General features: G+C 39.7%; 1 protein-coding gene across 2 annotated transcripts in view; it reads right to left on the bottom strand.

Moving 5' to 3' along the window:
* Positions 1-13,180, bottom strand: part of si (sucrase-isomaltase) — a 236,353-nt gene that overhangs the window by 160,096 nt on the left and 63,077 nt on the right. Inside the window, exon 1 of one of the 2 annotated variants that reach the window (XM_087993627.1) lies at positions 2,187-2,319. The exons of the other annotated variant lie outside the window; for it this stretch is intronic. The gene's annotated coding sequence lies outside the window, so the exon portion shown is untranslated. Of the gene's footprint in view, positions 1-2,186; positions 2,320-13,180 lie in introns of those variants that run through there. 2 annotated transcript variants of the gene reach the window in all.

Genomic DNA, 13,180 nt, shown 5'->3' with positions numbered 1-13,180 from the left:
GTCAAATCCATCGAATTCAGCACCGCCTTCCTAACCTGCAATCTTCTTCCTGACCTCTCCGCCCCCACCCCAGTCTGACCTATCACCCTCACCTTGACCTCTTTCCACCTATCACATTTCCGACGCCCCTCCCCCAAGTCCCTCCTCCCTACCTTTTATCTTAGCCTGCTGGACAAACTTTCCTCATTCCTGAAGAAGGGCTTATGCCCTAAACGTCGATTCTCCTGTTCCCTGGATGCTGCCTGACCTGCTGCGCTTTTCCAGCAACACATTTTCAGCTAAAAATTTAGATCGACAACCAGAATTGATACACTGATATGGGAAAGGAAACACTCAGACTATTACTGGCTCTTAAACACTTTGATATATTCAACTTTGATATATATGGGAAGACATACCAGGGTATGTCAGAACCTCCTATTTTTTGTGCAAAATTTCAAAAATCAAAATGCCAAATTGTACAGTGGAATTTGCTATTATAGCCCTTTCACTTAATAATTATACGTATTACAGGGGAAAAAAACAATATAACTGCTAGTTTGTTAAGAATAGAGCTTCTTTCTAAATTACCTGTGTAATAATATCAAAAAATGCATCATTTGTATTAGTTAGACTTAAAGGGTGCATATGTGCTTCTTTTTTTTCTGTAACTTTATGCTTTGATTGCTTTGAAGCATTTGACTACAAGGTAAGTTTCATTTCGCCCAAGAATACAGATGTTATGAAGAAATAGAATCATAAAATCACAGAGATTTTTACAGTTTGAAAAGAGGTCCTTCCTCATATTTTGCCCACATCACTCATCAAACATCCATCCATTTAATCCCATTTTTCAGCACTCGACCCATCACTTTGTAATGCTATGTCATTCCAAATGTTCATCTAAATCGTTTTGAAATGTCTTGAAAGTTCCCGTCTCAACCATTCATTCAGCTAGCGAGATCCAGATATTTGCAACACTCCGGGTGATTTTCTTTTCTCAAATCTTCTCAAAACCTCCTGCTCCATACTTTAAAATGGTGCGTATTGACCCTTTTACTAAGGAGAAATGGTTATCTCAATCTATCCTGTCTATGCCCATCAGAACTTTATATACCTCAATCAAATCTTCTCTCAACCTTCTCGACTCCAAGGAAAATAGTCCCAGCCTATCTGATCTTTCTTGACAACTGGATTTCTGGAGTCCAACTAACATCCTCGTGAATCTCTTCTGCATTTTATGTAACATAATCACATCCTTCCTGTAGTGTAGTAACCAGAACTGCTCACGGGATTTCATTCTGACTAAACTTATGTTTTATTCAGCTCCATCATAACTTCCATGTTCTTGTATTCAATGACCTCACTAATAAAGACAAATATCCCATATACCTTCTTAACCATCTTATCTATCCATCCTGCTCCCTTTAGTGATCTACGGATACTCATACCATGGTTATTCTGATCCTCTGTACCAATTAGGTACTATCATTCAAAGTGTATTGTCTTGCCCTGTTAGTTCTCCTAAAATTCATCACTTCACACTTTTTGGGTTAAATTCCATTTGCCACTGTTCAGCCAATCTATATCATCCTATAGTCTAAGATTTTCCTCTTTGCTATTTACCACACCACCAATTATCATATCATCTGCAAACTTACTGACGATAACTTCTGCATTCATGTCTAGGTCATTAATGTTAACAACAAACAAGATCCAGAATGGAACTTTGGGACACAAATGAACACAGACATCAAAGCACAAAAACATCCTTTGACTATCTCTCTCTTAATTCTGCCAGTAAGCTAAATTTGGATCCATTTGACAAGTTGCCCTGAACCTCATAGGCTTTTAGCTCCTTAACCACCCTCCCAAACAAGGCATCATCAAAAGTCTTTCTGAAGTCTACGTAGACTACATCAACACTCTACGATCCAATTATAACATTTTTTAAAAGGATTATGTGGGTCTATAGAAATATATTTTTAACTTTAAAAGAAAGAACACTATGCTAAGGTAAAGGAACTCCGTACAAACACCAATAATGATGCATTTACTTGGAACAGAACATTCAGGGATCGTAGTCACTTAACTCAATCGATGAGTAAATAAGAATATTGCAGTTTAGAACACAGTGAAGCAGAATTTGAAATTTGTCAGAAAGGCACCAAAATGTAAGATGAAAACACACACAATGTCATCTTTACCTCTCAGGAAGAGTTTCTGAAGACAATTTTCTTGGAGTTTACTCGACAATTGAATGCAAAGGGAATTCAGTCAAACATGACAGTTCCAGGAAGAAAGACTAGTGCCAGCAACCTCTGTCTATGTGGAAAGAATTTGGAATCAGAGTGCTAGTTAGACATCCTGGTTCCTGATGAAGGGCTTTTGCCCAAAATATCGGGTCTCCTGCTCCTCAGATGCTGCCTGACCTGCTGTGTTTTTTCAGTACCACACTCTTGACTCTGATCTCCAGCATCTGCAGTCCTCACTTTCTCTATTCTGAAATGTAGTCATTTTTCGAGATTTTAATTGTTACTTGGCCAAAATACATTAAAATTGACACTCTTCAAAGTTTTCATTCTTTTTTTTCCTCTTCAGATTTGTGAAGGTGTTTGCACGTCTTTAATGTTTTCAAGAATGGAATGAACGGGTTCATGTAACATAAGCCAAGTCTAGAAAACACAGGGAGTTTGTGAACCCAAACCAACAGGCTAGGCAAGCAGTAAAGAACAGGGAGTGGATGGACCATGGCCAACAAGGCTGAGACAACACAAGCATATCTGGGCATTCAGGGAGTGGGTTAACTCCAACCAACAGGTTAGGCAAGCAGCAAAGAACAAGGAGTGGATGGACTCTGTCCAAAAATGATATTCTATCAATGGCATTTACAAATTTGAATTTAATCTCTTGAGTCATTGTGGATAATATGAACATTGATATCTTGATACTGTAAGTACATTGTTAACCACTGTTCTGGGAGTCAGAGGAGAGATGTTAGTCTGTTCTTTGGTTCCTGTTAATATGCTTGATAAAAGGTAAAAGATAACTTCAGCATCTGGGCTGGGTTATTTCTTCCCACCACACAACAACTTGACATAGTTAGCAGGATTATTATATATAGAAGGCACAAGTTGACATAGAACTGCAGAGACGTATATGATTCAGAGGTAGGGGAAAGGGAGCATGCAGTAAAAAACAAAAACACAATCCTGGACCACCCAGAATTGATGTCTTGTTTTCTTTCTTTTTTTGTCAATTCTTTGATATTGACACAAGTGCTTTTTTTTTGCAAAACTCAGTTTTTCACTCACTAATTAAAAATTTATTACTTTAGTGCCTGTGATTTTTTTTTAATTGCTCATTCAATTGGGATTTGCAGAGTAAGGTGCAAGGATGCCAGCTAGCTGTTACTGGAGACTTCAAGTTTCCTCCTCAGGAGAGAGAGTGCAATTTTTGATGTTTTGTCTTTGCAGAATTGACATTTCTGCTGCATAGGTCCTGCACAAGGTATGATCACTTGGTCAGGTGTCAAGTAAAACATTCTGAAGGGTCTCAGTAGGCCCAAGAGTGACTGGCTGCCTGACGACTATCCATGAAATTTCAGGAGACTAAGCATTGGGAACTTCACCTGTTCATCTACACTCTTCCTTAAGTAATCTCTTTCTCTCTACTCCCCCCATCCCCACCTGTTGGGAACAGCAGAGGAGTATAGGGGTAGAGGACTTTGGAGCAGAATTCGGCAAGTTTGCCCAAGAGACCTGTTCCAGCATTTAACAATGTAATGGATTATCTTGTTGTCATCTCAATTTACTTTTCTGTCTGTTGCCCAGAGCTCTTCCTGGTCTATCAAAAATTTATCGAACTCTGCCTTGAATAAGTTAAATTATATATCCTCAATTACCTTCTGAGGAAGAGAATTTCACAGACTAACAAGTCTTCGAGAGAAAAAAAGAATCATTTCTCCTCATCTCCATCTTAAAGCGAAGATAAAAAGGTTACATAGTTTGGGTTGAAATTTTAGCCACATATTCACTAATTAGCAAAACTATCCGAGCATGTGGGAACTAAGAAACAAGACATTCAAACTTTCAAAGTTGGTAACTAGAAGCCATGCTCAGTGAGGAACAGATAATGCCTAAAAATATGGTGGGAAAACAAAGATAATGTGGGACAAATGGATATTGAAATGTAGAAATTGTCATTTGTATGCTGTAATTTGTTTGAAGATTGAAGATGTTATGTACCTCAACTGAGTGAGTTTATCTTGTCTGAAAACATCCTGTCCACATGAATGTATCAAATAAACAATCATTGTCCTGTTTCCCTGAAGATTTCTTGTTAATTTGTCAAGTTCAGCCCCCAATAACAGGAGCTGAAAATGTGTTGCTGGAAAAGCGCAGCAGGTCAGGCAGCATCCAGGGAACAGGAGAATCGACGTTTAGGGCATAAGCCCTTCTTCAGGAATTCCAGGAGTCGATTCTCCTGTTCCCTGGATGCTGCCTGACCTGCTGCGCTTTTCCAGCAACACATTTTCAGCTCTGATCTCCAGCATCTGCAGACCTCACTTTCTCCCCAATAACAGGAGGCCTGTTCTTAAATTGTATTCCCGAGTTTTAGGTTCCCTACAAGAGGAATCATCTTCGCTGTATCCACTGAACATTCCCATCATCCCTTGTATTTTTCCATAAGATTTGCTCTTCTAAACTCCAATAAGTACAGGCTGTCCATATAACCTTTCCTCATACAATTACTCCCATCCCAGGAATGAGCTGGATGAACCTTTTCTAAACTGCTTCTAATGCAAATATACAATTATGACAATTAGATAGAGTCATAGAGTTGTACAGCATGGAAACAGACCCCTCGGTCCAATCTGTCCATGCCGACCAGATATCCCAACCCAATCTAGTCCCACCTGCTAGCACCCGGTCCATATCCCTCTAAAACTTTCCTATTATATACCTATCCAAATGCCTCTTAAATGTTGCAATTGTACCAGCCTCCACCACATCCTCTGGCAGCTCATTCCATACACGTACCACCCTCTGCATGAAAAAGTTGCCCCTTAGGTCTCTTTTATATCTTTCCCCTCTCACCCTAAACCTATGCCCTCTAGTTCTGGACTCCCCGACCCCAGGGAAAAGACTTTGCCTATTTATCCTCTCCATGCCCCTCATAATTGTAAACCTCTATAAAGGTCACCCCTCAGCCTCCGACGCTCCAGGGAAAATAGCCCCAGCCTGTTCAGCCTCTCCCTGTAGCTCAGATCCTCCAAACCTGGCAACATCCTTGTAAATCTTTTCTGAACCCTTTCAAGTTTCACAACATCTTTCCGATAGGAAGGAGACTAGAATTGCACGCAATATTCCAACAGTGGCCTAACCAATGTCCTGTACAGCTGCAACATGACCTCCCAACTCCTGTACTCAATTTTCTGACCAATAAAGGAAAGCATACCAAATGCCTTCTTCACTATCCTATCTACCTGTGACTCCACTTTCAAGGAGCTATGAACCTGCACTCCAAGGTCTCTTTATTCAGCAACACTCCCCAGGACCTTACCATTAAGTGTATAAGTCCTGCTAAGATTTGCTTTCCCAAAATGCGGCACCTCGCATTTATGTGAATTAAACTCCATCTGCCACTTCTCAGCCCATTGGCCCATCTGGTAAAGATCCTGTTGTAATCTGAGGTAACCCTCTTTGCTATCCACTACACCTCCAATTTTGGTGTCATCTGCAAACTTACTAACCGTACCTCTTATGCTCACATCCAAATCATTTATGTAAATGACAAAAAATAGAGGATCCAGCATTGATCCTTATGGCACTCCACTGGTCACGCCTCCAGTCTGAAAAACAACCCTCCACCACCACCCTCTGTCTTCTACCTTTGAGCCAGTTCTGTATCCAAATGGTTAGTTTTCCCTGTATTCCATGAGACCGAACCTTGCTAATCAGTCTCCCATGGGGAACCTTGTCGAACACCTTACTGAAGTCCATATATATCACATCTACCACTTTGCCCTCATCAATCCTTTTTGTTACTTCCTCAAAAAACTCAATCAAGTTTGTGAGACATGATTTCCCACGCACAAAGCCATGTTGACTATCCCGAATCAGTCCTTGCCTTTCCAAATACATGTACATCCTGTCCCTCAGGATTCCCTCCAACAACTTGCCCACCACCAAAGTCAGGCTCACTGGTCTATAGTTCCCTGGCTTGTCTTTACCGCCCTTCTTAAACAGTGACACCACATTAGCCAACCTCCAGTCTTCCGGCATCTCACCTGTGACTATCGATGATACAAATATCTCAGCAAGAGGCCCAGCATTCGCTTCTCTAGCTTCCCACAAACTTCTTGGGTACAAATGAAAGTCATCTGGATGGGTACATGAATAGAAAGGGTTGATAGAGATATGTGTCAAATGCTGGCAAATGGGATTAGAGTAATTTAGGATATCTGGTCAGCGTGGACAAGTTGGAATGAAGGGTCTGTTTCCGTGCTATACAGCACTATGACTCTATATACTCTTTCAAATATAGAGATCAAAAATGGACACAGTACACCAGATGTGGTCTCACCTGCCATAGAAATTGTAAAACCAAAGTCTTACAAGGTTTTATACTCCATTCCAGTTTGAAAAGTTACTAACATTCCATTTGTCCTCCTAATCACTGTACACCCAGACTGCTCTGTACCACAGAATTCTGCAATTTTTCTCCATTTAAGTAATGTACTGTATTTCTCGTCTTCCTGCCAAATTGGACAAATTACCATTTTATCACATTATACTCCATCTGCTACTTTTTTGTCCACTCACTGAACTGGCTTACATCCTTTTCAAGACTCATTACCTCCTCTTGACAACTTACTTTCTTACCTACCTTAGCATCATTAGCAAATTTAGCTACCTTACATTAGGTAGCTGGACCCATGCCATGAACATGAATTGTATAGATTCGAGGCTCCAACACTGATCTCTGTGGTACTCTTCTTGTTACAGACCCCAACCCCCCCACCATGTCTACCATTGCTCGGGCTCAAAACAAAAAATTGCAACCCTGTTGGATGAACAAAAGGCCAAAGTTTGAGGTTTGTGGAGATTTTGGAAGGTTGTAACGCTGGGAAAGATCACATAGATTGGGAAGGGTCAGCCCATGGATGAATTTCAAAGTAAGGATAAAAATTTAAATCTAGGTAGTCAGAAGTGCAAGGACTTTCAGCAAATACAGAATTGATGAAGCAGAAATAAAGAAAGAAAAGCATTTACACATCAAAGGACCAGGCAGCAAAGAGATTGCCTAACAAGGAGCTGGACGGATAAGGGTTAGGTTAGCAGGTTGAGTTCCCACAGCAATCAACATCAAAACATGTTCAATATCCTTTGCTCAGTAGATTGCTACAAAAATCAACAAAAATAATAGCCGCAAGATTAAGCGATGGCAGAATAGTGATTGCCAACAAATAAGCAATGTGAAATCAGAACAGTCACACGCTATCCACATTATAATGTAAAGCCTTTATGCCTTCAAAGTTATTCAACATGTCATCTCATTATGATCTTGTAGCATTCTACTGCAACAAAATACAGTCCAAGCTTATATAATAGGTTAAGGATTAGCTGAAAAGGAAAAGCATTATAAAATATGGAGTGGGAAAAGGAAGAAATTCAGTATGTCAATGATCCTTAATGAGGAGCATTATCACCTAATTATGTGTCTCAGTAGAAGAAAAATGGATATTTTCTAGATTAGCATAAGAATGAAACAAAGAAATCAGCCAGAAGCAAAACAAAAATATTCTAAACACTCAGCAAGTCAAAATATATTTGTGGAAAATGGAAGGGTACAACTACGTTTCTCTCTCCACTGTTGCACAGTATTTATAGCATTTTCTATTTATATTCATACTTTATGAATTGATCTTATTTTATCTTACATTTACTAAAATAGCATTTATTTTAAAATAGCATTTCCAATGGCTGAGGAATATCAAAAATATGAACAGAAAATGTTAGTTGTTAACTGGTCTGGCAGCATCTGTGTTGGGAGAAGCAGATTTATTGGGAAGTTTTAAACCATAGAGAATTTTTGGCTTTTCTAAGATGGCAGATAAATCATAGATCTGAGATCACATCAGAAACTACTTGCCCTGGGGCAAACCAGGGTAGGACAGGTCTTCCACATGTAGGAAAGCTTTGTGCTCTGTGCTAAGTTTAAATAGTCCCCATTTTCAAATGAGATTCTTGTCCTGCAGTGCAAAAGTTATTAAGTTTTAGAGCAGTCTAAACTGTGGATAAGATATGCAATACTGGCAAATTATTGAACAGCGTAGTTGCTTGAAAAAACTATTGCCTACACCTGTGAGTGATAGATAAAATCTGTTATGGTAGTTTTAACAGCTCTTTATCCCTTAGTGTTCTTATTACAGCATTCGTAATGCATGACTGCCTGCTTACAATTATCACATGTGATGCTGGGAACATGTCAGTTCACAGTTATATTGACAATCAAAGACATTATTAAAACATTAACTGTCTAAAATGCAAGTTAATGAATAGAAGTCTGTTTTGATAAGGGTTTAAAAGTATTGAATGAGTTTTCATGACCAAAATGTATTTTTTATAATGGACAACTTTTCTCTTTACAGTTTTCATGAGATAGTGATGAGTGGGCATGTCATGAATTAGCATGACTCATATTCTGTTGGCAACAGGTATGAGGAGCAACTGGAAGATTGTTGAGGCCATGGGTTGGGATGAGTTGACAGGGAAAGAGATGGGGATGATGATATTAGAGGTGAGGGCGAGAGAGCCTATTGTTTATCAAAACAACTGGTACAAATCTATGGACAACCAAATCCAGCATTTTATGTGCTTGCGTCTGCCTCCAATCTGCATTCGAATACCACAGGTCCTGAATGGTGCCACTGATCATATCCTCCTCAGAACAACGATCCTACTATTCAGGACAGAAAACAAATCAGGAAATTTCTTGACTCTCGCTATCAAACTCTGCAGCAAAAATCCAAATTGTAACATCGGAACTGATTAAATGGCCATTGTCTGAAGTAATTTGCTTTGACATCAGTGTGTCTTAGGGATATTCTTGTGATTGCCATTCAAATATATTGTGGAATTCAATTTAATCTAAAATTATTTGGTATTGATGTTAAACACTTGGACTATAAACTATTACACCAGTGTTCTTGAAAATAGGTTCAACTTCTACCAAAGAGATGGGAAGAAGGAGCTGGGTTTGTTTATGGTTCAGAAGCCTGCTTCTGATGGAAACTAATTGAAGTTTAGATTTTTATGGGCTACTAGTGGATAAAGAGATAATTCTCCTCTCCACTTAGAGCCAGTAGGACAGAAACAAATATGGATCAGAAGGGTGGAATTGTTTTAGATTCCCATTGCAGCTGTCTCTGATGCTGCTGGTTATCTAAAAGAGATTTTCTAATTGTGCCAAAACCTTCCACAGTGCTAGGAGATAGAAATGTGACACACAGAATTCCAAGGGCTTGCACCAAAGGTAGGATGGTCCTTCACTGATGTCAACCTGGATCTAATTCCAGAGGTTATGGAGCAAGGAAGGTAGTCCCCTTTTGGAGAGTGGTCGAGAACAGAGCACTTGTGGGTCACTATTTCTTTACTGTCCGTACCTACTATTTTACATCAAAGTATGCTTTGTTAATGATGACACTTTAAATCACATACCTGGGGCTCCAGTTATTGGTATCACAATAATAAAAATGTCATGAAATGGTTAAGGATACAATGGCTTCCTCCTCAGTGAGTGAAGCCTTCAACCAGCATTGCAATGTGGATGATCCTTTTTGGTTTCCTCCTGAGGACCATAGCATCACAGATTCCATTCTTCAGACAATTTAATTTACACCACCTAATTTGATGAAATGGCTGAATGCAATTGACATTGCAAAGGCTAAGTACAGATTAGATTAGATTAGATTACATTACAGTGTGGATACAGGCCCTTCGGCCCAACAAGTCCACACCAATCGCCGAAGCGCAACCCACCCATACCCCTACATTTACCCCTTACCTAACACTACGGGCAATTTAGCATGGCCAATTCACCTGACCTGCACATCTTTGGACGGTGGGAGGAAACCGGAGCACCCGGAGCACACTGACAACACTTTGTCAATAGCACTGAAGACTTACGCTCCAAACTTGATGTACCTCTTGCAAACCTATTCTAGTACAACTATAACACTGGCAACTTCCAGAGAGTGTGGAAAATCGCCAAGCCATGGCCTGTCCACAAAAAAAGCAGCACAAATTCACCCCAGCCAATTACTGCCCCATCAGTCTAGTCTTGATTATTAGCAAAATGATGGAGTTATCATCAATACGCTTATCGGTTTAGCTCAGTTGGCTGAATTGTTGGTTTACAGAGCAGAGTGATGCCAACAGTGTGGGTTCAATTCCCCATCACTGGTTTGAGGTTACCATGAAGGACTTTCCTTCTCTACCTCTTCCCTCACCTGAGGTCTGATGGATCTGAGGTAAATCACCATCAGTCGCTTCTCTCTGTAAGAGAGAAGCCCTTATGGTCTGGTTAGACTATGGAACACAACAGTGTGATCAAACAACACTTGTTCAACAATAACCCACTCACTGATGTTCCGTTTTGGTTTTATCAGGCCAATTCTTGACCTCATTACAGCCTTGGTCCAAACATAGACAAAACAGTTGGACTCCAGAGATGAAAAAAGAGTGGCTGCCCTTTCATCAAAGCCGTTGACTGAGTATGGCATCAAAGAACCCAGGCAAAACTGACATCATTGGGGTTAAAGCTGAAAACTCACCACTGGTTGGAGTCATACCTAAAACAAAGGAAGATGTTTGTGGTTGGAGGTCTATCACCTCAGTTCCAGGACATCTATGCAAAAGTCCCTCAGGATTGTGACTTAGGCCCAATCAGCTTAGCTTCTTCGCCTATGACCTTTCCCCATTCTACTGTTTGAAGTGGTGGTGATGTTCACTGGCAGTTACACAGTTTTCAGCAGCATTCACAACATAAAACAGTCCATATCCACATTCCATGCGATGACAACAATATCCAGGCTTTAGCTGATAAGTAGCAATAATGTTAGTTCCACACAAGTGCCACAAAATGGGCACCTCAAACAAGAGAGAATCTAATCATCTCCCTTTGATGCTAAATGGCCTTACTATCACTTAATCCCTCACAATTAACATCCTATGGATTACCATTGAGTGGAAAATGAATTGGACCACAAGAACATGTTAAGGGCTAGAAACTCTGTAGCTGACTACCAAGGCTGAAATCAACAGTATGATGAAATGTTCTCGACTTCTCTGAATGAGTGCAGCTCCAAAAAAGCTTGACAAGATCCAGAACAAAGCAGTCCACTTGTTTGGCATCTAATCCATTACTTACAACATTCACTTCCTACACCATCGATGCACATTGCAAGCGGATACTATCTTCAAGATACACTGCACCAACTCACCCAGATTTATTTGAAAACACCTTCCAAATCCATGGTCACTAAGAACAAGAAGAACAAGAAAGCATATTCATGGGAACCTGAAGACTCCTGTCCAACTGCTCACCAGTCTGACTTAAAGATATATCACAGTTCCTTCAATGTCATGGGTTAAATCTTGGAATTCCCTTCCTGTCGACACTATTATAGTTATACCTATATCTTAAGGACTGTAGCATTTCAAGAGAGCATCTCATCACAACCATCTCAACGGCAATTAGGGTTGGGTTATAAATGCTGCCCTGGTCAATGATGTCCACGTCTCATGAACAAATGACAAAAGCCTGGAACTTTGGGGGGAAAAACCTAGCAGTGGCAGATGGAGACATTTAAAAAGCCATTAAGTGGTGACTTCAGAATTTTAATTAGCCCATGGACATAAATGAGCTGTACAACTCCGCCCCAAACAAGGGCAAAATATTTCTGCAGGTAATGTTGGACCAATTAGACAATGGACACTGTGATGCTGTTAGAACATCCAAATTTATTTCACATGCTGCCTACCATTCCATCCTGGGAAGATGTAGAATTCAGCCTTTTATGGGGATAAGTACTTCACCAATTTTTATGCCATTTCTTGTATTTTTGATTGTGTATGTTACCTTTTGTTATAATAACTCCTTTAACACCTTCAAGTCTATATCTCAAATTATATTCATCAACTTCAGGGAGGAAAGAGTTAAAATTCTCACTCATAAACCAGAGTAAAAAACATCTTAAGGCTTTTCAGTGAAATTCAGACAAAAACGAGTTAAATGCCTCAAAATTATACTCATGAAGACAATCTTCCTATTTATGTATCCAGCCCATGCAATAATTATGGCTAATTAGGGTAATTATGAGGTAATTTCATGGATTATTAATGATATCAGTTTCTTTTCTACAAGTATGATGTTTTGGCACCCTTAAACATAGAAAATGTGCCACTGGGTTGATCAAGTGGATTAAGCCAAAGCTTCACATTTAAATCCCATTGGTGAGGAGTAGGTTTCCGAATTAGAATGATCCAAGTTAAACCAACACTTCAGTTGAGTAGAAAGTGGGTTGATACCAAACTCAACTGCTACATTGGGAAGAACAGTTAATATTCAATAATTAAACACTGTTCATTTCATTTCCAGTAGCTCTTGTAATTCATTTTAAAATCTTATTGCATTGATGTCAGAGACTGAATAATAGACCCCACCTGAATCAAGAATACGCATTCTACCTAAAACTAAAAAGGAAGTTAGCATTTCATTAATAGCGATGGTAATAATGAAACTTCAAAATCATGACTAATAATAAAAGCCCACAATCAGTGAGCCACTGATTGTTTTATGCACCCATGGGGAAATTAGCATCACTGGCTGACCAGCATTTTATTGCCCATCCCTAGTTGCCCATGAACTGCTGAAGACCATGTGCTGTAGGTTGACTCACTATGCCGTGGGAGGGAATTCCAAGATTTTGACCCAGCAACAGTTAAGGCACTACAATATATTTCCAAGTCAGGACGGTGAGTAGCTTGAAGAGGAATGGACAATTGTAGTGTTCCCATGTATCTGTTGTCCTTGTTCTTTGGGATGAATGTGTTTGTGAACTTAGAAGGTGCCATCTAAAGACCTTTTGCAAATGTTTTCAGCACATCTTATAGATAGCAAAACACTGTTGCTA

The sequence above is a fragment of the Chiloscyllium plagiosum genome, unplaced genomic scaffold (genome assembly GCF_037043375.1).
Source record: "Chiloscyllium plagiosum isolate Xiang-an unplaced genomic scaffold, Cpla_swu_hap1 HiC_scaffold_13, whole genome shotgun sequence".
Classification (NCBI taxonomy): Eukaryota; Metazoa; Chordata; class Chondrichthyes; order Orectolobiformes; family Hemiscylliidae; genus Chiloscyllium; species Chiloscyllium plagiosum.
The sequence above is the reverse complement of the archived record's forward strand: the minus strand, read 5'-3'. Positions and strand labels throughout refer to the sequence as shown.